The 25,022-nt window shown below is 42.3% G+C and overlaps 1 non-coding gene and 1 pseudogene across 1 annotated transcript; one reads left to right on the forward strand and one right to left on the reverse strand.

Moving 5' to 3' along the window:
* Positions 1 to 16,511: 16,511 nt before the first annotated feature.
* On the reverse strand, positions 16,512 to 16,618 carry LOC123802074 (U6 spliceosomal RNA). The gene has a single exon (XR_006782423.2). It is a non-coding gene; the product is annotated as a U6 spliceosomal RNA (small nuclear RNA).
* A 2,059-nt stretch (positions 16,619 to 18,677) lies between these two features.
* LOC123802030 (26S proteasome regulatory subunit 4-like) lies at positions 18,678 to 19,809 on the forward strand (annotated as a pseudogene).
* The last annotated feature ends 5,213 nt before the right edge of the window (positions 19,810 to 25,022 follow it).

Raw genomic sequence — 25,022 nt, forward strand, 5'->3', positions numbered from 1 at the left:
GGAAATAATAAGTTTACCGTGGAGAATCCTAGCAACCACTACCTTAACCAAACGATTTAGGTTAATATCACCGATTATAAGACGTAATGACATGATGTACCCACTGATCTGATACACCCAGAAGGGCACCTCACTTCTGTAGTATTCTCACAGAATTGCTGAAAATGCACAGTATAACCTCAATGCAACAAGAAGGAACATCAGACAAACCAGAGGCACCTTGACTTCAACCCAGTGAGACCCATTTCAGACTTCTGTCCTCCAGAACTGTAGGGAAAATAAATTTGTATTGTTTTTAAGCCACTGAGTTTGTGGTAATTGGTTACAGCAGCAGTAAGAAACTATTACAGAAGGTCATTTCTCTGAGGGCAGGAAGCTATCTAGATTGTTTATCCCAGAATGTCAATAAACATTGGTGTCAATAACCATTGGTTGAATGAATAAATGAGTTTTTCATTAAAATGTTATCCCTGTTTTATAGATGATTAAACTCAAATATCAAAGCTAGTAAATATCAGGTTGTTTAGAAACCTGGACCGACTTTGAACTGGAGTTCTTGTCACTACCCCCACACCCCTGAATAAAATCCTAGGTTCATTTAGACAAAAAGAAACATTAGGGATCCCACTCTAATCCTTATTTCACAGATATAAAATACAGGCCCAGAGAGGGTACCTTATCCAAAGTCACATAGCCATCCAAGAGCAGAACTTGGACTAGGAAGCTGATCTCCTAACGCCCCATCAAAAATGCCAGAATGGATAGTGTTAAACATTTTAACACAGTCGTTATTAAAATACAATACAAGGAAGTTGCTTTGGCAGCAGTCTGTTCAGGGAGATCCACCAGGATCCAAATGAATGAACCAATCTGATTTTTTTCCACCAACTGACACTTACAACAAAGATATCCCTGAATCATCCTGGAGTTTCAGACCTTCTATTTTCCCTAGGAAACTTCTGCCTTGGTCACAGTCTCTTTCTCCCTTCCTCTCTCTCATTCCTCTTGCCAACAACCACTTAAGTGAGCTTAGAGCAGATCTTCTAGCTCTAGTCAAGTCTTGAGAGGCTGTAGCCCAGCTGACAGCTCACTCATGGGGTACTGGCAGGAGGAATCAGAAAGAGTCAGCAACCAAGGCAGAAGCCTGAGTGTCTTCTGCAATGTGTTGATTCACAATGAGCGAAACTTTTAAAATCTTTAAAAAGTGAGGAAGAGAGTTTTATTTGAGCCCAAGTTAGGAAAGCTGCCCAGGAAACATGCTCTTCACAGGAAAGAAAATGTTCCAGAGAATGAACAGTTTTCACAGTTTTGTAAAAGATCAAAAGGTTATAGATTAGCATATAGGCAAGAATCACAAGTTTTAATATCAAGGAATGCGGGGAGTAGGAGCATTGATCAATATATTAAGGACCAGATGGTTTTCCTTTAGGCTACTCATTTCTAAAGTAGGTGCACGATGTAAGCCTGGTGGGCCATAAATCATTGGTTTAAATGAAGTTTATGCACGGTCATGCTGACTTAGAAAGAAATCTAAAATGGCTTCCCTTATATATCAGGCCTTTAGAGTTCTTTTCTCTCATCAAATGAAATCTCAGAAATGACATACCATCATTTCTGCCATATTCTATTAGTGGCAGACCAACCCCAGTACAATGCAGGAAGGGATTATGAAAGACCATGGTGAGTACCAGGAGGCAGAGATAGTTGGGGACCATTTTGGAGGCGGGAGACCACAAAGAATATACAGTGACAAGTCAGTCTTCATCTTCTGTTCTCCAGGAAACTCATCACACTCCTAGGAGGTAACTGCTGTTCCCATTTCTTTGGTCCCCTTGCAAAGACAGTCACAAAGAGGGAGTACGAACTGCATCTGTCACTGAGTGAACAGTATTTTTTTTTAATTTTAGAAATTACTGCCCCAAAAATGCTCTGTAAACATTGAGGTCATCGACTTCCCCTTCATTCATTCATTCATTCATTCACTCCCTCAAGAAGCATTTGTTGCGCTTTGGGTTGCATCGCCACCTTACCCATCTGAACATAGCAAAGAACATAGTGTTGGTGAGGAAGAATGAGAGATGTTGGGTAGATAATGAGCAGTCTGGGTCACATAACTCCACAATTCTTTTGAGGAACTTTCATTAGCTCCGTTTGGGGAAATAGTCAAAGTGTACCAAACACCACTGGAATCAGAGAAGGAACAAGACCCAATGTAGACCAGACTCTCTCTACCAGAAACTTGAATCTTTAATGCAGCAACTACACCTGTTAACTGCTGAACTAATTCATTTCCACTGGCAGTCCTGGCCTCAATCTTCTCTAGTCCCAAACTTTTCAATGTTGGCTGTTTCCACTCCTCCATTGACTGTGAGCTACTCCATAAACCTCCACTATATTGCTTTTTTTCCCCCCCTATTAAGTCGGCTAGAACAAGTTTCTGATAGATTGGAGGGTGAGGGAAGACGGAGATGTTGGGAAGATATTCACAGTGTTGTACCAGGGACAAATTAGCAGCTATTCAGACTGACAATTCAAGATAACGCAATATAGGGAGGTTGTCCTAATGGGTGCCAGCATGGATAAATAATAGCAAGTACCAAGCGCTCCCTGACCTGGCACTAAACAATACCCTCCATCCCACTCCCAGGATTTAGAGCAACCTGGGAAAAGGAGAGAAAAAAACCCAAATTGACCAAGATTAACTTTTTTACCATCCAGAGGAGAAGGGAGCTGGAAACCAAAATAAAGATGTGATACACAAATAAATATGTTTATATTTCTTAAATACCTGTGTTTGTGGCCTGTACATCAAGAAATTGTGATGGCCTTGCCCATACTATTCCTTCTAACTAAAAGCCCCAAACTCTTTCACTGTTCCCTCTGTTTGCTTCTGGTAGTAGATTTAAAATCACCTGAGAGGGGCAGCTGGGTGGCTCAGTTGGTTAAGCATCTGCCTTTGGCTCAGGTCACAATCTCAGGACCCTGAGATGGGCCCTACGTGGGGCTCCTTGCTCAGTGGGGAGTCTGTCCCTCCGCCCCTTCCCTCTGCTAGTGTGCGCGCTCTCTCTCTCGCTCAAATAAAATCTTTTAAAATAAATAAAATTAAATCATCTGAGAACAATTTATGAATCTTACCCACATACACACACACACACACACACACAATTAATCCCTCTTACCTCTGTGTCCCCTAGTAGGTGGTCTGTATACCTGCGTTTCTTTAAAGGAAAGGGGAACACCACGCTGTAATTCATCATGAAGACTCCCAGAGTGCATGAGGTATTGCAGACGCTCAGTAAAAAGGCACAGAAAAGTGTTTGCATTCGGTCAAGTGAGTTTGAGAAATATCACTCTGCATATTAGCAGTGAACCCTCCTTACTATTCCCCTGTTTTGGAAAGACGGAACTGTCCAGATAGCACAGAAAACAAAGTCCAACACTGAGCCTATCATACCCACAGAAGAATGTTCAGAACAATTCCTTTCTTTAGACCCCAAATTCCAGTTGTCATTTGTATTAGTCAAAACTGTTTTAGTAGCAAGAGATAGAAACTCCGCTCAAACTGAGCCTAGCATAGTAGTATGCAGTACAAACTGTTGTTAGAAAATTCCCAAACAACAATGGATTAAGCAAGAAGAATGTTTATTTCTCATGTAATAATCCTATGGAACCCAAGAACACAGCTTCCTTCAATAAGATTACTCACCCGTCCTTACCACATGGCTTCCATTTCATGAGCCAAGATGGCTGCCCCTGCCTCCTCATAATGTCTACATTCTACCTAAGGGGAAGAGAGGAGGGGGACAGCATGTTCCTTTCCTAGAGAGCAAGAGTCTGAAAACTATGGCCTGCAGGCCAACCATCTGTTTCTGTAAATGAAGTTTTGCTGGAACATAGTCACACCCATTCATTTACGTATGATTTACAACTACTTTCACACTACAAAGCAGGGTTGTGTAGTTGCAGCAGAGACTGTATGGACCACAGAGCCTAAACCACTTACCATGGGAATATTCACAAAAAATGATGCCCACTCCCATTCTATTATTATGCAAGAGGTTCACACAAGGAAAAGCTGGGTGAAGGTGAGAGAGGCAAACTAGCAGCTCTGCAGACAATCAGATTAGACAGGGACACTCTCTACTATTTTCCCCAACTCTTCTGCAAATCCAAAACTCAAATTAAAAATAAAAGGTTTTTCAGGACACCTGGCTGGCTCAATTGGAAGAACATGTGACTCCTGATCTCAGGGTTGTGAGTTTGAGCCCCATGTTGGGTATAGAGATTACTTAAAAATGAAATCTTAAAATAAATAAATAAATAAAAGATTTTTCAAAAGATGTCATAAATGAAACACAAACAGAGGTGGAGAAGGTCACTGGAACACATATAACACAGAGGACCTATATCCAAAATATATACAAAAATACAAATTAATGAGAAAAAGACAACACCATAGAAAAATAAGCAGAAGAATTTGACCAGGCACTTCCAGAAGAAGAATTATTCAAATGGCCAATAAGGATGAAAAGCATGCAGTATCATTAATAATTAGGGAAAGGCATAGTAAAACCACAAGAAGATGCCACTATACACTCACCAATTGACAAACCTGTTAGTCTCACAATACCAACTCTTGGTGGGTATGTGGACCAAAGGGAACTCTCATTCCCTGCTATAATTTGGTATAACCACTTAAGAAAACAGTTTGGTATCATCTACCAAAGATATGCATACCAAATGGGCTAGCAATTCCACTTGCAGATATATATGCTAGAGAAATGTGACCACATGTGCCCCAGATACACAGACAAAACGTTCACAGAGCTTTGTTTGTAATAACAAAAACTGAAAATATCCTATGTAGTCATCTATCAAGAGATGAAAAGTAAAGACTTTTGCAAATACTACATGGACAAGACAACAGCAGTAGGAATGGCAAAGTAAGGACCTCTAAAATCCCTCTCCTTCATAAATACAATGAGAACACTGAAAAAAATGGTCAAAATCCACGTTTTGAAACCAAAAAAATACCCGAGGAGACTCTTAGCTCTCACTTCTGGCTGCTCATGAGGCTGTGTAGAAACAGTAAGTGAAAGATAAGATGAAGTTGCAAAATGCCTTCATGAGCGCAGAAGGTGTGCCTGACATGCACAGAGCCCCTTGGCAAAGGTTGGGAGATTTAATGGTTCCAGACATTTAATGAAGCCGCTATTTAATCATTAGCTGACCACTAAGCTAACTGATCAGAGACTTCACTGGCCACATATGACAAAGAACACAGACTTCACAGATTTTGTTCATGAAAGTCACTAAACAAACAAACTGCAACAACAACAAACAGCAAAAACAAGTCCTGGAGGAGAGGCAACTCCAGAGTTGCCACATTAGATTACTGCAAATGTCCAGTTTTCCACAAACATTATGAGGTATGCAAAGAAATAAGAAAGTATGGTCCATACTTGGGGGAGGGGGGGCATAAAGAGAAACTGTACCTAAGGAAATCAAACATTGGACTTCTAGACAAAGACTATGAATCAATTATTATAAATATGTTGAAAGAACTAAAGTGAAGTATGAGAAAGGATAAATTCAAAGCAATCCATACCAAGACACATCATAATCAAGTGGGCAAAAGGCAAACACAAAAAGAGAATCTTGAAAGCAGCGAGAGATGAGCCACCATTCACAAGGAATCCTTGACGAGCTGAACAGCAGACTTCTCATCAGAAACCATGGAGGCCAGAAAGCCGTGGGACGCCCTCAAAAGGCTAAAAAGAAAAACACCGTCAACCAGGAATTCTATATGAACAAAATATCCTTCAAAAATGAAAACCATGGGTGCAGGACTTACTTCCAGCATGACATGAGGAGCTCCACTGACCTCTGTGGTAAAACTGGTGAAGACTATAAAAACACATTTAAAGCCTCCAGAAATGGTCATGAAGGCAAAGAGCAAACGAAGAAACACCTATTCAACAAAATCTATGAAAACTCAGTAAGAAAAGCAAGAGTCTGAGGTATTCGAACCAAGACCCTACCTCGCACCACCATTCTAGCCCAGCAAGGCAGAAATTCCACACCAGGCTGCAGCAGCCAAGGACACAGCGCTCCCTCTCCCTCTAGCTCTCAGAGGGTTTTCGAAAGAAGGGGGGACAGGGCAGCATTTCTCAGGCTTGCACCTAGCTCAGGCAGGGTGGGACAGGGCAGCATTTCTCAGCTTGCACCTAGCTACCTGGTGTTCAATCTAAGACCTGGAGGGGACATTACTATCGACCTTACAGAAATAAGAAAGGATTATAAAGGAATAATATGACTATTTGTACATGAACAAAATATATAACTTAGATAAAATAAATAAATTCCTGGAAAGACACAAATTACCAAAACTGACTCAGGATGAAGTAGATAATCCAGGGGTGCCTGGGTGGTTCAGTCAGTTGAGCATCTGACTCTTGGTTTCGGCTCAGGTCATAATCTCAGAGTCACAAGATGGAGTCCCACGTCGGGCTCCACACTGGGCCCACGCAGAGCCTGCTTAGGATTCTCTCTCTCCCTCTGTTCCTCCCCCAACTCACGCACTATCTCTCTCTTTCTAAAATAAATAAAACCTTTTTTTTAAAAAAAAAAGATGAAATAGACAGTCTGAATAGACCTATAATAAGTCTTTTAAATTAGTAACTTGAAAAACTACCCATAATGAAAAGCCCAGGGGAGATGGCTTCACTGGTGAATTCTACCAAACACCAAAGAAGAATACATACTGATTTTTCACAAACTCTTCTCAAATATAGAAGAGGAAGGAACACATCCCAACCCATTTTATGAGGCCAGTGTTACCCTAACAACAAAACTAGACAAAGACATCACAAAAAAAACTACAGATCAATATATTTTATGAATATGGATGCAAATGTTCTCAGCAACATATTAGCAAACAAAAGCAAACAATACATAAAAAGAATCATACACCATGATCAAATGGGCTTTTTCCCAAGAATGAAAGTTTGGTTTAATATCTAAAAATCAATGAATGAAATAAAAGAATAAAAATGAAAGAGAAATTAAGACTTTTCTAGATAAACAAAAACTAAGAGAATTTGTCACTAGCAGACCTACACTACAAGAAATGCTAAAGGGAATCTTTCGGGCTAAAATGAAATGATGCTAGTGAGTAATTCGATTCCAAATGAAAAAACAAAGAACACCAATAAAAGTAACTACTTGGGGAAATATAAGACAACATAAATGTCCTTTTTGTTTATAGCTCTTTTCTTCCTCTGATTTAAAAGACAACTGCATAGGGGCACCTGGGTGGCTCAGTCAGTTAAGCATCTGCCTTCAGCTCAGGTCACAATCCCAAGACCCTGGGATCAAGCCCCACATTGGCTCTCTGCTCAGCGGGGGGCCTGCTTCTCCCTCTCGCTCTGCCGGTCCCTGATTGTGCTCTCCTGCTGTCAAATAAATAAATGAAAAATATTTTTAAAAAAAGACAACTGCATAAAGCAATAATTGAACATATTAGGTGGATAAAAGTGCAAAGGTCTGATGTTCCTATTTGTTTTGATTTGTGTAGTCCTGCGTGAATGTTATTCATAAGTTTGAGGATGATATTGTAAGGACAATATTGTAGGGACATTCAACTCTTGATTTTGGCTCAGGTCTTGATCTCAGAGTCAAGAGTTCAAGCCCTGCATTGGGCTCCATGCTGGGTGTGGAGCCTACTTAAAAAAATAAATAAATAAAGGATAATATTGTAGAATTTTAATGTGTTAGATAGTCCTAGAAAAATAAGAAAAGGCTTCCTTATTCCATTTCTTCCAGAAGACAATAACATTTGTGCACTTGTACACCTGAGTGAACAAACCTTGTATATTTCCCAAGGACAGAAACAGCACCTTCTCCAGGTACTGGTTCTCACCCAGGAGGAGGAGGAGGATATGACGATGAAGAATTAAATTTTGACTTGCCCTTAACCAAGTGGTAAATGCATCCCTGTTGATTGTGACTTCTCCTTAACTAAGTGGTAAATACATCCCTGCTGAGGTGCTAATAACCAATGTGGACACTTATAATAGATATGAAGGTATTTTTGCACTTTAAAGAGAGGTCTCCTGAAGACCTGGAATGCATCCAATTTCCAGAGACAGGAAGCTATCATAATGGAATTGGAGGTGATCTGATTGATGGTTTAAAGCAGATAGAGCAGGGAATATTATCTAAAGATTCCTAAAATCACTGTTTATTTCCAATGCCTTACTTAGGAAATAGGTGCTATGGATCTTGGAAGTGTGAATACCAAAGAGATCTAGTTCTCCTCCTTCTTTTTTTTTTTTTAAGATCTTATTTATTCATTTGACAGAGAGACAGCCAGTGAGAGAGGGAACACAAGCAGGGGGAGTGGGAGAGGAAGAAGCAGGCTCCCAGCAGAGCCGGGAGCCTGATGCGGGGCTCGATCCCAGGACCCTGGGATCACGCCCTGAAACTAAGGCAGACGCGCCTGAGCCACCAGGCACCCCACTGAACCACCCAGGTGCCCCTAGTTCTCCTCCTTCTTATGAAGACCCTGACAAGTAGGACCCCTGCAAGAGAAGCCAGGCTGCCAGACTCCTGAGACAGAGCCTGGACACTGCCTCCCAGGGCCTGCCCAACCTCAGTCAAGTTCCCGACTGAGAGAGCTGCTGGCTGGGTGGTACAAGAACACCATCACATGACAACTCATCACCAGCCCCAGGTAAGGAACAAGGCTGTGTGGGCTGGCTTCTTCATGTTGGGCCTATGGACTATGCTTCCCTGGAATGTCTTTATCATGACCTCTATCTGCTTCACAAACCACCTGGGCATAACCCTCAACATGTCGCTGACCTTGTTTAGCTTACTAGGTATGTTCATTCCTCATCTACTCCATGGTTGGCCCTCTGGAAAGAAGTTTCCTTAGCTCTCATCAACAATGTCCTGACCCAATACACCACGATGCCCCTACTGTCCTTTACTTCAACTTCTCCCTGCTCAGCAAGATCCTTCAGTTCGTGTGCATCCTGGGCAGCCAAGTGGCCATCTTGGTGATGGGACACCTGGAGACCATGCCATTCTCCATCATCGCCACAATCAAGGTCATGCCCTCCAACTCATCCAGTGCCACTTTGCAGGACAGCCCATTCTCCTTGGTTGGTATCCTGACTGCCAACTACATGTTTCTTATAAGTAGCCAGTGCCTGATGATCGTCTCCTCCCTGCCCATGACCAGTGCATGTCCACAGCAGAACAGCATCAGACAGTGCCTTCAGCTTCTTCTTCATGGCCTATGTGGTCATCCTGCTGACCACTCTATTTCCTGGCCCCTGTCCAGACTAGAGTTCTGCTGCTACCACAAGCAGGTGGACCAGAGCAGCAAGGTGGACCACACATAGGCAGAGAGGATGAGATATTCCACCCGCAGCCCACAGCCTTCCTCCAACACCCCTCGGTTGATTCTCAGAAACATCGCAGTCCTGGTTCCCATCCATCTGCTTTGTCTTCCCTGGCACAGATGAGGTGTCCCCACCAGGTCCACCAGGGTTAGGCCCAGTGTTGAGGGCACCAGCACTAGGGGAAATTACTTTATTCCTGTGTCCTACTCCTTGACTATTTTTTTATAGATTTTATTTATTTATTTGAGAGAGACGGAGATAGCAACAGAGATAGTGAGAGAGAGCATGAGTGGGGAGGAGAGGGAGAAGCAGGCTTCCCCCCGAGCAGGGAGTCCAATTTGGGGCTCAACCCCAGGACCCTGAGATCATGACCTGAGCTGAAGGCAAACACTTAACGACTGAGCCACCCAGATGCCCCCTATTCCTTGACTTTTAACATCTCAGACTGGTTGAGCCACAACCCCATGGCTCTGTGCAACTGGCCAGGGAAGGCCAGCTCAGTGCTGGCTTCAGTGGTGTTCTTGCCATGGATCTTGCTGTGTACACTGATTGTGATGCACACCTTCCTGGGATCTCCTAGCACACAGGGTAAAGGAGCACAAGAGGGAGTTTCTGGGATGCTGGCAACATTCTCTTTCTTAACTTAGGTAGTGGTTACATAGACATTCGTGTTACAATAATTTACTAATTGGACATTTATGTTTTATGCACTTTTTAATATGTGACTCACAGGAAAATTTTTTTGCATTAAAAAAAGTCTGCATTCCTGATGGCACACCATACCCATACAAACTTCAGACCTACCTATGCATGGACTACCTGCATGCACTAGATTAACACTGGTCTGTTGAAGCTGCAATAGAAGAGTATTCTATTATTTGCAGCCACATGCATCATAATTATATGTGATCAATATGACCTTGGAGCTCATTCCATAACAGCACTGCTTTGTTCTTTTTAAGAGCTGCATAGGGGTGCCTGCGTGGCTCAGTCGGTTAAGCCTTTGGCTTAGGTCAGGATCTCAGGACCCTGAGATGGGCCCCACGTGGGGCTCCTCACTCAGTGGCGAGTCTGCTTGACCTTCCCTCCCTCTCTCTCCCTCTGCCCCTCTCCACCCTGCACACTCTATGTGTCTCTCCCTGTCTCTCTAAAATTAAAAAAAAAAAAAGCTGTTAGGACTCTGTCACACAGATGTGTCATATTTTTTTAAAGATTTTATTATTTATTTATTTGAGAAAGAGTGTGTGCATGAGCAGAGGGAGGGGCAGAGGAAGTGGGAGAAGCAGACTCCCCAATTCCAGGGCCCTAAGATCATGACCTGAGCCAAAGACAGACAGTTAACCAACTGAGCCACCCAGCCTCCCCAATGTGTCATATTTTTTAAACCAAACCAATCCCCATTGATGACCGATAAGGTTGTTTCCAGGCTTTCACTATTCAAACAATGCTGGTTTGTTATCTCCTTGCACACATGTCTGTGCACATTTGGAACACACCTATAAAATAATTTCCTAAGCTTTTAAGTGGTTGATCAAATGATTCATGGAAAGAATTAATTCTATGTTAACAGACATTTCCAGCTTGGCTTCTAAGGAGGCTATAAAAACATACATTCCCTCCACCAGTAGGTATCACAGTGCCCACTTTCCCCAGCCTTGCCAACACAGGGTCCCATTAAAAACCACACCAAATGATAGTGTAGGACACCAAAACTCTCTCAAAACAATCTGGCCAGGTGGCTGGGACAGGGATTCCTATTACCCCAGTTTTATAGGTAATTAAACACTGCCAAGGATAAGGGACCTACTTTTCCAACTTCAGCCTCCTAGGGCCGGATTAACACCTTCTAAGAATAGACATGGTAACTACTAAACGAGTCATAACAATTATTATTACTATCATCCTGACTTCCCATTCCACAAGCTGGAAGCCATTTTTTTCCACTTCTGGTGCAAAGAAGACAAAAATGTTGTTTTATCCTCTTTTGCCCATTCCCTCTGGTCAATCCTCCTCTACCTCCCACCCTCTTCTCTTCCCTCCCAGATAAGTCTGTCCTTAGAAGCTCCACTTCTGTCACAAGGCTGCAAGAACTATGATAATGGGTCCCTGTTTCTTTACCACCTATTTAGCACCTGTTACCAGAGAGCACGTATAGCAGTTAAGATCCGTCCCCCACCCCAACCCCCACCCAGTCTACCCGGGGCATTGCTACTTACTATTTTGCGAACTTGGTCAAATTACTTTTGCTTTCCTCACCGTCCTCATTTGCAAAATGGTAATGCTGATACTACCCACCTTATAGAGTTGTAGTGTAAGTGAAGTTAGCGTGTGCCTGGCAAGTGGTTGTTGATACTATGTTATTACTACTGTCAATGCAGAGGAACCTGATATTAATTAAAAACCAGGCACTGAATCTCGACACTCAATCTTCACAACAATCCCTCAGATTAGACGCTGTTATCCCATTCTGCAGAAACGGTGAGGGGAATGCTTAATTATGGCTTTATCAGGGCCTGGCAGAGGGGGAAAGGCAGACGAGTGTTTCCTCATAGGCAAACGGTACATCTCTCACATGGTCGTGGTGGATTAACACAGCACGCAAGGGCCCTCAACAAAAGCGCATTTCCTCCCCTAATTCCCCACGCCACGCCACGCCACGCCACGCCACGCCACGCCACACCACGCCACGTCACGCCTCGATCGCTCAACGCGCAGGCTCAGATTCCACCCCAGCCTCGTCCCAGCTCGGCGTTCCCAGCGGGGTCCGGCGACGTCAAGGCCTCGCCCGAGCAGACCCGGAAGCAGAATCCCGAACAGGTCAAAGCTGGAGTCACTGCTAGGGCGCCAGCGCCAGGGGGCGCGAGAGCCGCCTATGTTGCCTCGGGCCTCCCCTGTCACGTCAGCTGGCCGGTCCGGAAATGGAGCGGTTTGACGTACAAGATGGCGGCTTCCTTTGTGGCTGTACGGAACACAGAGTTTTTCCCGTTTCTGAGAAACGCGGTGTTCTGAGCGCAGGGATTGCAGTGCAGGCTTCTCGTAAAAGATGGCTGCCGCGGTGTCTGTCTTGACGGGGTAAGTGACCCAAAGTCCAAGATGGCGACCCCCACTGAGGACGCGGAAACAGCCGGAAAAATGGGAGCGTGCGTGCGTGCGTGGGGCGGGGTGGGGGAACTGGCCCCGCCCCCGCCGCAGGTGGGATGGGCCTTGCTCGCTGGGTCTTTGTGTGCAGGTGGAGCGGTCGGGGGAGGATCCTTTTCGGGGGGTCTCTGGCCCAGGCTCTTCCTGGGTTTCAGTTTGGTCTTAATAATACCTCCTTGTAGCGCGTTAAAAAACTTCTCCCTCCCAACAACTAAGGCAGGCAGAACGGGGATTCCTAGTAATCCCAAACTGACTCATGTAGACAAAAAGACAACTTTTTCCTCTCTTAAGCTGTGAAACTAAAGAGCAACCAAGTGAAATTAGAGTCCATTTTTTTTCGAAGGAATAATTTGCCAACGCTAGAAAGAGCAAAGCAGCAGTTTACATACTAATACGGAACAAATTCTAAGGTATATTACATGAAAAAAAGCAAAGCACAGAAAAATGTCTCTGGTTATAACATTGTTTGCGTTTTGTTTTGTTTTGAGACCCATACGGGTAGTCCTGGGGCTCCTGGCTGGCTCAGTAGGTGGAGTCTGAGACTCTTGATTTCCGGGTTGTGAGTTCAAGCCCTACCCTGTGTAGAGGTTACTTAAAAATAAAAGCTTAAAAAACAAAAACAGACCCGCGTGGGTAAAGATACAAAGGAACTTGTGAGGGGGAGCAGAATATACCACCCCAAAATGTGCCTGCCGCTTTGGCATGTGGATTATTTTGAGCTGAAGTCAATCCAGACCTAGCAGACTCGGGAAAAACTTTTACCTCTCCCTTAACTTTCTGAAAGAATCTAAATAGGGGGACGTGGCCCAGAAAGACAGTTATTACCAGGGTTAGCTTTTTATCTCAAGGACTTACCTGCATGGCAGGGCAAACATCTGCTTTTGTCTTCCTGTGAATTGCCCTTCTCCCGTTTGAAGTCCCAAGCCCTCATCCCATTCCTTAGCTCAGAAATGGCATATAAGCCTCAATTGCTTGAGTGTCTTTGGGTTTCACCTTTTTATGGAGCTTCTGTATATATAAAATTAACTTTTTTCCCCTATTAATGTGTTTTATGTCAATTTAATTATTAGACAAAGAACCTAGAAGGATGGAAGGAAAATTTTTCTGCCCTGACACTTGCATAGGCATAAAATATCTCCACAGAGAAACTGGTAACAGTAATTGCCTGGTCTAACAAAAGCAATAGATATGACAAGGTGAGGAACAGGAATAGAAAGAAAGATAAGTTTTATAATTATTTAAATATATGATTTAATCACACGAAGTTCCTTTATAAGGTCATCATATTATTAAATGACAATGGCAAAAAAGTGGCATTTTTTCAGCTGTAACTGAGAATTTAATAAAGATCCATGAGATTCAATTTGTAAGGATAAATTTTCAAGGTCAATACTATAGTACTTGCTGCAACGGCTCTATTCTATATCCATGTGACAACCTCTTGAAAGCTAGTTATATGGGGGGGTGTTGCTTTTTTGATTTGGATTTTTTTGTTTGTTTTGTTTTAGTCTGTTTTTTGAGGGGAGGAGGGGGAACAGGAAGTTTGGCCTGGCAAACAGAAGACATTCAAAACCTATTTGTTGAATGAATGAATGAATGAATGAATGAATGAATGAATGAATGAATGCCTTTCTACTATAAACACATATTCTTAATGGCATCTTCTGGTATATCTTCCTGTTTTTAAGGTTGGTATCATGGAAAACAAAGGCAGCATTGAACTAGCATTCAAACCAAGTTCTGCCTTAAAATTACCCAGGAATGTGTTTCCAGTGCTCAAAAAATAAAGTAGTAGTAGTTGTTTCAGAATTGGCATTGATCTTGGAAATCACTTATTTCAATATGAAAGAAGTATTAATCCTTTGTCCTGAAATAATTGACCATTCCTGAGCCTTTGCCATTGTGCCAGGCACTGGACAAATAGGCACCCTTACACATATTACTTGAAGGTATTGAATGTATTACATATGGTAATGTAATCAGAGTTTCACCAAGTTCCTAACCTATACTAAATGCTCAATAAATATTAGCAATTACTATTTCGTGGCACCCCCGAGTTGCTTACAGTGCATTTTTGCCTCTGAGACCTTATGAGGGCTTTTAAAATGTCCCAGTTGCTGTAGGGATTTTATTATTATTACTATTATTATTATTATTATTATTATTATTATTATTATTATAGAGGCCACATGGTGTGATGGAAAGAATTTAGCTCCTTATTGTGCATGTTTGAGTAAGTTACTTAACCTTTCAGAACTTTGGTCTCCTCATGAGTAAGACAAGAATCACAAAACCTCTTTGAAAGAGTCCCTGTGAAAATAATAGAAACAATATGTAAAGGACTTTGTGCAGGGCATAGTAGGCACTCAATAAGCAGTCTCTAACTCTGTAATATTTCAACATCAGAGTTAAGGAACTAATATTGCACTCAGAGGCAATAGAACTTCTCCGGTCAAGGGACAGGAGCAGGTGGCCACAGGGTGACAGTTACCACAGGAAGCTACAAGGAGAAGTTGGAGGGATGGCAGGTCCACTGGCTTCGGTGCCTCAGGCTTCCTGCCTCCATTGGAAAAATTGCAAGCCTCCATCCCAAGCAGATACGTATGGTCTGCGGGCCGTTTGCAGAGATGCCCCCTTGCCAACAGCCACCTGCTCTGTTCCAGCTCACAGTCACCTCTTTGGAGCATTTACAATGCCTCTAAGAGGCACCAGCCACTATTCCTGAGGCTCATTCTTCATACTTGAGTGTTTACTTTGAAGTGCTTACCGCATATGTTTAATTATTTTAGAATTTTTAAGTGTGGAAAGATACACATGAAATTTACCATCTTAATTGTTTTTAAGTGTACAGTTCAGAGCAAGAGTGGGTGCAACAGCAGTGATTGTGGGCTCACAGCTGGTTGAATCCTTTTCACAAGGTTGATGACGTCACACTTCAGAACCAAATTAGATGCTTAGAATATTGGCTGCTCAAGGTTTGAAAGATATTTAACAGTCATCAAATCCAATTTCCTAGCGCTCTGGACATCTTGCCCACCACTTGAGTACCCAGTTTCCACCTGCATTGCTCAAGGATCAGGATGCTGTCTAACTCAGAGGGCCTGTTCCATGTTTAGAGAGCTCTGGCATGAGAAAGTATTCATTCATTTGGAGCCAAATCAGATCCCTTGCTCTGTTCTTCAGAGATGCACAGAATGGGTTTGTGCCCAATCCATGACAGGCAACGAGGGACTTCAAAGTATCTACCCTGAGCTCTTATGACCTGTTTTTTTCTTTTTTTTTTTTAATGTTTTTTTATTATGTTAGTCACCATACACTACATCCCTGGTTTTTAATGTAAAGTTCGATGATTCATTAGTTGTGTATAACACCGAGTGCACCATGCAATACGTGCCCTCCTTACTACCCATCACCAGCCTATCCCATTCCCCCACCCCCTTCCCCTCTGAAGCCCTCAGTTTGTTTCTCAGAGTCCATAGTCTCTCATGCTTCATTGCCCCTTCTGATTACCCCCCTTTCTTTTTTTTTTTTTTAAGATTTTATTTATTTATTTATTTATTTATTTATTTATTTATTTATGTGACAGAGAGAGAGCCAGCGAGAGAGAGAACACAGCAGGGGAGTGGGAGACGAAGAAGCAGGCTCCCAGCAGAGGAGCCCAATGTGGGACTCGATCCCCGAACGCCAGGATCACGCCCTGAGCCGAAGGCAGACGCTTAACGACTGCGCTACCCAGGCGCCCCTACCCCCCCTTTCTTTATCCCTTTCTTCCCCTACCAATCTTCCTAGTTCTTATGTTCCATAGATGAGAGAAATCATATGATAATTGTCTTTCTCTGCTTGACTTATTTCACTTAGCATTATCTCCTCCAGTCCCGTCCATGTTGCAGCAAATGTTGAGAACTCGTTCTTTCTGATGGCTGAGTAATATTCCATTGTATATATGGGCCACAACTTCTTAATAAAAATACGGAATGCTTCACGAATTTGCGTGTCATCCTTGCGCAGGGGCCATACTAATCTTCTCTGTACCGTTCCAATTGTAGTATATGTGCCGCCGAAGCAAGCACATGACCTGTTTTTTTCTAGCCCGGATCTTTTGTCCAAGCTCCTGACCTACACATCCACTTTCCCCTGGTTCTCCACATGTGGCTCTCCCACGAGTGTCTCAGACTCAGCATTTCCAAAGCATGGCTGTTCTCTCCTCCTTCCTTATTCAGAACTCAAGCACAGTGCACGCTGCTGTTTGTCTCTGGTGCAAGTAACAAACAAATAAGGGTTTGCTTTTTCTCTTTTGTAAAAGAAGTTTAGATTTAGGCAAATGCGGCTACCCCATGATGCCAACAAGGACCCAGACTCCTTCTGTGTTTTGACAGGAAACCCGTAGTACCTTAGCCAAACAGGGATTTACTTTTTCTCATGGATTGAGAAGTTCTGAGAAGTACAGTCAACCCATGAAAGCATCAGAGGCAGAAGCTACTTTAATGCTTTTGGTCAGTTCTCCTGATCCTGTGTCTTCCGTCTTCAGAGGTTTATCTCCTTTGTCACATCCATGTTGCGGCCAAGGTGAACAGGAAGGCAAATGGCAACCATACCTGCCAGCTCAGTTGGTCTTTCTTTTATGAACTATTCAGGAAGTTTCATTCAGCTACTGCCACTTCCACCTCGTTGCCTAGAACTATGTCACCCGGCCATGTCTAGCTGTAAGGAATGCTGGAGAATGTGGTCCTTTAACTGGGCACGTTGCTGCTCTGAACAAATCAGGGTTGTAAGAACAAAGAGCAGAGTACAGATGTGAACAGTAATGTCTGTCACAGTAAAGCTTCACTGAGCAACAGGAATCATGTTTCCTAGCTGCAGGATTTCTCAGAGCCTTTAAAATTCCAGGGAGAGATACTGGATGCAGTATCTCATCCACAGAAAGCACTCTTTTTGCAATGGTCGTGTCTCAGGAATTCTGTTTCATGATATGTGTTTCAGGACGCACAGAAAAAGCACAGTCTCTAATACTTTCAAAGAAAAATGTTATCTGAATCCAGGGTGGATTTGTTAAGGTATTTCTGTTACTATAATGTAATAAGAATGACAGATTTAATGACTTTCATGAAAATTGCATCATTATTCTTTCCATTTCCCCATCCAAAAAGCTTCTGGTCATTTTCACTATTTTTTCTCTTTCACAGTGCTTAGTTTTCTTCCCTGAGCTCTTGCAACCGAATCTTCACCCTTAACATTTTGTAAAAGATTTTATTTATTCATTCATTCATTCATTCATTCATTCATTCATTCAGAGTATGAGAGAGTGAGAGAGTGAGAAAGTGAGAGAGCACAAGCAGGGGGAGCGGCAGAGGGAACGACAGAAGGAGAGGGAGAGATCCCAGAATCCTGGGGTCATGATCTGAGCTGAAGGTTGATGCCTAACCAAGTGAACCCACCCAGGCGCCCCTCTGCTTAACATTTTTAAGTATTTTCTTCTAGTGCTTTTTCGTATGCATGGGTATATGTATTTTTATAAATAGTTGAGATAATATGCATATATGCAGCAGCAAGAATGATGTTTTGGATCTTTTTTTCTTTCCATTCCCCATCCTAAGGCTAGGAAGACACTGAGATTAATACAAGAGGGAACGTTTTGGTCACTATGGTAGGCTCTGTTGGTTGATATTCCTCCTTTCTCTTGGCTGAGGCACACTGGTTAGAAAGCTCAGAGTTAAGAAATAGATGCAGCTACTATGACAGAGATGCAAAATAATAGTTACTTTATTAAAATGAAAATGTGTAGGGGTGCCTGGGTGGCTAAGTCGATTATGTGTCTGCCTTTGGCTCAGGTCAGGATCCCAGGATCCTGGGATCGAGCCCTGTACCTGTATTGGACTCCCTGCTCAGCAGGAAGCCTATTCCCTCTTCCTGTGCCTGCCACTCCCCCTACTTGAGTGTGCTCTCTTGCTCTCTTTCTCTATCTCAAATAAACAAATAAAATCTTTTAAAGGATGAAAATGTGTCTCCACATTAAAGTCCAATCTTGGCTCCAGCGGCCAAAGCAAGATGGGTCAAAGTCAGAGTAGTGGTGGTCATGGTCCGGGAGGTAGCAAGATGGGTCAAAGTCAGAGTAGTGGTGGTCATGTCCGGGAGGTAGCAAGATGGGTCAAAGTCAGAGTAGTGGTGGTCATGGTCCGGGAGGTAGCAAGAAGGATGGAGAGTACAAGAAAATGAAATATGCACCTTGTGTACCAACTAGAGTGGGGAAAAGAAGGAAACAGAAGGATCAGATATTGCCAGCAAAGTGTCACATTCAGTGCCAGTTAAAATGATTGATGTTAGAGGAGGAAGAATTCATTAGAAATCAGGAATAAATGAAGCCTTTAGGAGAAAAGCAAGGAGAGGAAAGATCAAAGCTGAATGATCTGAGTGTAGCCAGCTTACCCAATGTTGGTAGGAACCTTGGAAGAGGTCACTGATGATCAAAGACACGCCATTGTGTCTCCATCTGTGGGCTCAGAACACCACATCAGCTTTCTTTCATTTGTAGACAACAGTCTGCTGGAACCCGGCTGCTCAGTCCTGCTCAACCACAAGGTGTATGCTCTGATGGGGTGACACGGATCCCTTGGTCACAGCGATGAAGGTGAAAAGTCCCTCCAGGAGATCTATGCTGTTATTGGGGGGGTTGGACAACCAAATCAGGGAATTAAGGAATCTGTGAGTTTCCTGTTGCTCGTTCTGAATATTATGAAAAAGGATGGGTATAAAGCCCCCAAGGGAGTCATTCTTTTTTTTTTTTTAAATATTTTATTTATTTATTCGACAGAGATAGAGACAGCCAGCAAGAGAGGGAACACAAGCAGGGGGAGCGGGAGAGGAAGAAGCAGGCTCATAGCGGAGGAGCCTGATGTGGGGCTCGATCCCATAACGCTGGGATCACGCCCTGAGCCGAAGGCAGACGCTTAACCACTGTGCCACCCAGGCGCCCCCCAAGGGAGTCATTCTTTATGGTCCACTTGGCAGAGGTAAAACCTTAGTAGCCAAAACAATAGCAAACCAAACCTCAGCCACTTTCTTGAGAATAGCTGGCTCTGAATTATTCAGAAGTATCTAGGTGATTGGCCCAAACTTGTACAGGAATTGTTTCAAGTTGCTGAAGAACATGTACCATTCATCATTTTTATTGATGAGATTGAAGCTATTGGGACAAAAAAATATTACTCGAATTCATATTCCAGTTGATCCTTCTTAGCAAAACATCCTATCCTATCTTTAAAAATGTTTTTTATTCGGGGCGCCTGGGTAGTGCAGTCATTAAAGCGTCTGCCTTCGGCTCAGGGCGTGATCCCGGCGTTCCGGGATCGAGTCCCACGTCGGGCTCCTCTGCTGGGAGCCTGCTTCTTCCTCTCCCACTCACCCTGCTTGTGTTCCCTCTCTCGCTGGCTGTCTCTGTCAAATAAATAAATATCTTTAAAAAAATGTTTTTTATTTGAGTATAATTAATATACAGTGTTATATTAGTTTCAGGACTATGATGTAGTGATTCAATAATTCTATACATTACTCAGTGCTCATCATATAAAGTGTACTCTTTATCCTCTTTACCTTGTCATCCTTTGTATCTTTTAGAACATGATGTGCAGGATGCCCTTTGGGCTACCTTCATCTTTTGGTCATGTGCAATGCTCTCTTTCAAATAAAGTGTGCGCTCTCTCAAAAAAAGAAAAGTCCAAGCTTTTTCAACAGCTTTTTTTTTTGAAGGTTTTATTTATTTATTTAAGAGGCAGAGAGAGAACACGCAGTGGGGAGGGGCAGAGGGAGAGAGAGAGAGAGAGAAGCAGACTCCCCACTGGGCAGGAAGCCTGATGCGGGGCTTGATCCCAGGACCTAGAGATCACAACCTGAGCAGAAGGCAGACGCGCATTCAAGAAATCAATAGGTAGCGAAGTTCCATCATTCTAGTTGCTTTGTCATCTCTAAGGAGTTGTCATCGTCTAAATAGTCTAAAACTGGTTGCCACCACATCCAATTCTAGCCAGTACAAAGCGGGGAGAGAGAAAAAAGAGGTACACTCCCTATTTTTAAGGATATGACCTAGAAGTTTTTCACCCATTGGCCACCACTAAGTGCCTTTATTCTGAGCATCTATGCATTCAGATAAAAATTTGAGGATCCTGTTACAGTAAGAGGGAGGCCAAGATCTTTGCCTTCCTAAAGTTTATTTTCTCTTTGGAGGACACGAGGAAAAAAACAAATAACATGTTAGGCAATGACAAATGCTAATAAGAAAACAAAGGCAGGATAATAGGATAGAGATGAGATGGCACTTTAGATAAGGTGCTCAGGAAAGACCTCACTGAGAAGGGGATGAATAATCAGAGATATGAAGGCAGTGGGCTCCTGGAAGAAGGAATAGCAGGTATAAATGCTTTGAACGTGCTTGGCATGATTGAGAAACAGCACGATGTGGACAGCGTTCCTAGAATCGGTTGAAATCAGAAAAGTGTAAACCAAATCATGTAGAGTCCTGCAAGCTAGGGTATTTTTATTTTTTTGAAATATTTTTTAATTAATTTATTTATTTATTTACTTATTTGAGAGAGAGGGTGAGAGAGCACAAGCAGGGGGAGTGGCACAGGGAGAGGGAGAAACAGGCTCCCTGCTCAGCAGGGCCCCTGGATCATGACTCCAGCTGAAGGCAGACACTTAACTGACTGAGCCACCCAGGAGCCCCTGTGTTTATACTTTTTGAAGATCACTAAATTAACAAGTTATGAAATCTACGTACTGTGGATCAAAGATGTAAAAGGTAAAACTACAAAACTCTTAGGAGAAAACAGCGCAAAAACTTTTTGACAATGGATTCAACAATGATTTTGTGGATATTAAACAACAGGCATAGGCAACAAACTGGACTTCATCAAAATTTAAACATAGAATTACCGTATGATTCAGCAATTCCACTTACCGGTATATTCCCAAAGAATTAAATGCAGGTATTCAAACACTTATTTGTCCACCAATGTTCATAGCAGTATTATTCATTTAAGAGCCAAAAGGTGGTCCAAATGATGGACCCAAATGTCCATCAGTGAATGAATGGATAAACAAAATTTAGTGTATACATACAATATTATATTATTCATCCTTAAAAAGGAAGGAAATTCTAACACATGCTACAACACTGATGAACCTTGAGGGAAATACACTAAGCAAAATAAGCCAAAAGGATGAAAGAACAAATATTGCATGTGTTGGAGGAATAATTTATCTTCCACCCTTCTAGGTTCTTTGGCTGTTAAGTTGATGAGAAACAGATTAACAGGAGAAAAACATCTAATTACATACATACAGAAGTCCCATCAGAATATGAGACCCAAAGACAAGCCCTTCAGCTGAGGCTAATATGCCATCCAGAACTAAGGAAGGATAGGGCCCTGGGGCTTCAAAGGGAAGAAGGGTGACAGGACAATAAGAAGAACCAATGTTTGGTAATTAGATGTCTGCCCTGCCATATAGATAGGTCTTTCAAATAAAAACTTGTCTCTGGGGGCGCCTGGGTTGTGCAGTCGTTAAGCGTCTGCCTTCGGCTCAGGGCGTGATCCCGGCGTTCTGGGATCGAGCCCCACATCAGGCTCCTCCACTAGGAGCCTGCTTCTCCCTCTCCCACTCCCCTGCTGTGTTCCCTCTCTCTCTGGCTGTCTCTCTCTGTCAAATAAATAAATTTAAAAAAAATCTTTAAAAAAAAAAGATTCTCTCTCTTCCTCTACCTCTGCGCCTCTCCCCAGCTCTCTCTCTTTAAAAAAGAAAAAAAAAAAAAAACCTTATCTCTGGTAATAGCTCTCTTTCTGGGCCAGGTCCTCTATCTAAATTCTTTTAAGTTATTTGGGAGAAATAAAAGTTTTCTGCCTTCAACTCAAAATAACCCACAAGCCAAAATGGCATGTTTTGGAGTCACATAGTTCGCCCCTCCCCTCAGTCCCACCTTGGAAACTTCCCCAAGAAGTTTCGCAATCCTGAAGTTGAGTTGGTAGATTGCTCCATCTCACTGAACCACTCTCTTAATACTGAGAATATGTCAGTTCGGTTAAACAGTTGTATCTCATTTCAGGAGGTGGTGATTCAGGTGGGCTTCCAAAGTTAGGGCTATGGTACAAGAGGCATTTCTATGGAAATAAAAGAAAAACAATGATTAATGGTTGGAACAGATTATAATCCCAGTTTCTGAGTTCTGAAGACAGTGAGACAGGAAGATTTCTAGATGTCTGGCTCAAAATATCTTCAGAGAGACAATCTGACAGATTTTTTTGGTTTGTAGCTTGAATGTCACTGGTGATCTTACTGAGAGACCACACCACAACAGTCATGAAGATTATCCATACCTGAGCTGTCGTGGTGATTTCTTTGAAGTTTATATCAAGTTGTCCAACTTTAGCTCGCATGACTTCAGAAAAATGACACTTTTAGTTCTCAAGGATTCCATGTCAGAAGGGTGGGAGGAAAGCTGGAAACGTTAGTTTGGAGAGTTTAGCCAAATATTGGAGGAAACTAGAAAAATTCAGGATCTAGTCCAGTTTACAGGTAATAAGCAAAATCTCAAAGACAATTAACAGCACTAGAATTTGATGTCCACAAAGATGTATTACTGAAACCTAATTTTTCTCTCTACAATCACCCCCATTTTTATCAAAGATAACGACAGCAAGACTAATGCATCTGCAAATCGAGTCTGGCTTCAATCAACTTGACCTAATCATTTACATAAGTGCAACAAGAATAGTGATTGACCATATAGACTCTTTTAAAAGAGCCTATTTTAGACTTTTAGACTGTGCTGGAATTTTTCATAAGGAATCTCAGATTGAACTTGTCTTTATTTTTTAAAAGATCTTATTCATTTATTTGACAGAGGGATAGAGAGAGCCAGAGAGCACAAGTGGGGAGAATGGCAGAGGGAGCTCAGCGGGGAGCCTGATGCAGGACTCGATCCCAAGCTCCTGGGATCATGACCTGAGCTCAAGGCAGACGCCCAACCAACAGAGCCATCCAGGCGCCCCTCAGATTGAATTTTTAAAAGCTTCTCGAGATTAACAAGCCATACTAATGATTAGCATCAGATTGTGCCTGCAATACCTATAGATTTGGGTGAATTCTTCTTTTTTTGAGGTCTTCAAAATATCTTAAGGGTCCTGCACCTGCCAGGATGTGACCTTCCTTATTCACCTGGTAAGGCTGCTGGGAATCCTGTAAGCAAGGTACCAAGCCAATTTTTCCATGGGACTTTATTGGCTCCATAAAGTCAATATTAGTTCCTTAAAGCTGTCTGGTCATGGGGCACCTGGTTGGCTCAGTCAGAGGAGCATCTGACTCTTGATCTTAGGGTCGCGAGTTCAAGCCCCATGTTTGGCATAGAGATCACTTAAATTAAAAAAAACTTCTTAAAGGAGCAGTCTGGTCATATCTGAGTCTATGTACATCTCTCAAATGTGACATTCCAGTCAAAGCCTTGGTAATATAACCTATGTTTCCAATTGTGTCCTATTACAAGGAGAACAGATTCTTATTGACCTTATGCAAATAATTCTGTTGTCATGAAAATAAGAATATTCACTCACTAGGAGTTACCAAATTCTAGAGGGATCAGGTAGGAAGAAAAATTGTTTCATGTCTGTTCACAAAGGTACATCTTACCAAACTGTTGATAACTTAAGAGAAAAGAGAAAAAGGTTTCCTTAAATCTGGAAAAACAAAAAGCCATAAAATGTTCCCCCAAAGTCATAAAAATTATAATCATTCATTTCCAAATAATTGTTTTTGTTTTGATCAATTCCACTTTAATTTTTTTCATCTCAAATCCCTTTTGGTTTTTTATTCTTTTTTAAAATTTTAAATTCAATTAATTAACATATAATATATTTTTTGTTTCAGAAGTACAGGTCTGTGGTTCATCAGTCTTACATAATACCCAGTGCTCATTGCAACACATACCCTCCCCAATGTCCATCACCCCATTATCCCAACCCCCCACCCTTCCTCCTCCAGGAACCCTCAGTTTGTTTCCTAAGATTAAGAGTCTCTTATGGTTTGTGTCCCTCTCTGGTTTCATCCTGTTTCATTTTTTCCTCTCTTCCCCTATGATCCTCTGCCTTGTTTCTTAAATTCCACATGTCAGTGAGATCATATGATAATTGTCTTTCTCTGATTGACTTATTTCACTCAGCTTAATACCCTCTAGTTCCATCCACATCATTGCAAATGGCAAATTTTCTTTTTTTTTGATGGCTGTGTAATATTCCAGTGTGTGTGTGTGTGTGTGTGTGTGTGTGTGTGTGTGTGTGTGTATGTGTATACACACATCTTTATCCATTCACCTGTTGATGGACATCTAGGCTCTTTCCATAGTTTGGCTATTGTGGACATTACTGCTATAAACATTGGGGTGCAGGTACTCCTTCAGATCAATACATTTGTATCTTTGGGGTAAATACCCAG

This window comes from Ursus americanus, chromosome 14 (genome assembly GCF_024610735.1).
Source record: "Ursus americanus isolate L20-20 chromosome 14, mUrsAme1.1.p, whole genome shotgun sequence".
Lineage (NCBI taxonomy): Eukaryota > Metazoa > Chordata > Mammalia > Carnivora > Ursidae > Ursus > Ursus americanus.